We start from the raw sequence: 2014 nt of genomic DNA, 5'->3' as shown, positions 1-2014 counted from the left end.
TATCACACACCGATGTTTTCTTTCACCCGCCACCGGGTGGTCGTTCTCTTTGTGAAAAATACCTCGTGTCAAAGAGTGTTGTGTTATACCGTATGTAATAACGCCTGTGGTGTTCTCTGCGTCGCGGAGGCTCTCTACAATTATATATACGGACATATCTTACCGGTAGCGCATGAACAGGGATGTAAGCGGTCGATGAGATTCGCTTCCTCGGTCTTCGCCTCTGTGTCGTAGGTATATGTCCGGAGTCGTCCGTTCGAAACGGTGTCTCGAAGAGGACAAACAAAATCTCAGGGTAACCCGTGGTAAACGCGCGGTTGCACGCGTTTGTGTTATCGTTCGCGAACTATCGTGAAGATAGACGAGACGCGAAGGACCGGCTCGTGATGCTCGCCTTTAAAGCAGTCGTGAGTCTGACACCCTACTCCGTGCGTGTGGCCCAATAGTGCGCACCGCGAGAGCGTGGGACGAATGACCGCTGCCAGAGCCGACTGTGAGTCCCGCTCTCTATTTGTATCGGGTTCGCGTATAACCAAGAGCACGAAACGTTGCTGCGCCGCACGCGGTGTTCGTTGACGACGGAACGTATATTTATTATAATATTATACATTCGCCAGAGCGGACCGGCTCGTGATGCTCGCTTTTGTAAAGCAGTCGTGAGTCTGACACCCTACTCCGTGCGTGTGGCCCAATAGTGCGCATCGCGAGAGCTTGGGACGAATGACCGCTGCCAGAGCCGGCTGTGAGTCCGCTAATCTGTCGAATAAAATAAAAATATGGTAATATCGTTCCGACGAAAAACGGTGTTCCGAGAGGACCGGCCGTGACGCTCGCTATAAAGCCTATGGCGCGATTATTCCCGACGACACCCTACTCTCTGTGTGGCCCAATAGTGCGCGCAGACGAGTTTGGGACGAGAACGGGGATCGCGCCTACGGCCAGAGCCGGCTCGCGAGTCCGCTTGTATCGGAATTTATCGTTGCCTCGAGCACACACAACATTTTATGGAAATGTGTTTTATACGGGAAGTGGACCGGCTCGTGAAGCTCGCTTTTAAAGCAGTCGTGAGTCTGACACCCTACTCCGTGCGTGTGGCCCAATAGTGCGCATCGCGAGAGCTTGGGACGAATGACCGCTGCCAGAGCCGGCTGTGAAGTCCTCCGTTCTCACATCATTCCAAATGAAATGGAAGTGAAGAGGAGAGGAATATTATTACATCTCTGGATCCAGTATCGGGTTGTCTTACGATCCCCGTCGTTTTCAGAGAATATATATTCATCTCCGCGTTTTCCACGTTAACGGTTTTTCAATGTACTGTTCGCCCGGCCGTCGGATACGTGTTGCGTATCTGACGGTTTTTTTTTTCCGTTTCCACGGACGACGATAGTGTCGTCCTTAAAACGACGCCTGAACGAATCTCCTTCGCGCGCTGGTTGGAGCGTTCAGGTACAATGCGTTCTTACGAACCGCAGAACAAGAGACATATACATATATTGATTTGTAAATCAAAAATATATACGATTACCCTGAACGGTGGATCACTTGGCTCGTGGGTCGATGAAGAACGCAGCTAATTGCGCGTCAACGTGTGAACTGCAGGACACATGAACATCGACATTTCGAACGCACATTGCGGTCCACGGATACAATTCCTGGACCACGCCTGGCTGAGGGTCGTTTACGTAACCATAAACTGCTTGCGTTGCTCTTGTAAGTCCCCGCCGTCGCTTACCTCTCCAAATATATTTTTGGAGGGCGCCAAAGAGCGTTTCGGAGTCGGGTTGCAAAGATGCTACGTACGAGCGAATGATGGGCGTTTCGTCGGCGTTTGTCGCGGTTCTGTGAAAATTGCCAATTTTTGCATTGCGTCTTATAAACACATACAAATATATATATATATCTAGTTTCCACGAGAGGCGAAGTAGGGATTGGTATTTCTTACGTTCGGACTTGCGTGAGTGTTTTTACGGTGTCGTGAGTCGTATTGAAAATACGACCGCCCGTAAGGCACCGC

The 2014-nt window shown here is 50.5% G+C and overlaps 1 non-coding gene across 1 annotated transcript; it reads left to right on the top strand.

The window, feature by feature from the left end:
* The first annotated feature begins 1522 nt into the window (after positions 1 to 1522).
* On the top strand, positions 1523 to 1677 carry LOC143221561 (5.8S ribosomal RNA). The gene has a single exon (XR_013011791.1). It is a non-coding gene; the product is annotated as a 5.8S ribosomal RNA (ribosomal RNA).
* The last annotated feature ends 337 nt before the right edge of the window (positions 1678 to 2014 follow it).

Source organism: Lasioglossum baleicum, unplaced genomic scaffold (genome assembly GCF_051020765.1).
Source record: "Lasioglossum baleicum unplaced genomic scaffold, iyLasBale1 scaffold2681, whole genome shotgun sequence".
NCBI lineage: Eukaryota > Metazoa > Arthropoda > Insecta > Hymenoptera > Halictidae > Lasioglossum > Lasioglossum baleicum.
Note: the sequence above shows the minus strand (reverse complement) of the source record. Positions and strands in the feature narration are given on the sequence as shown.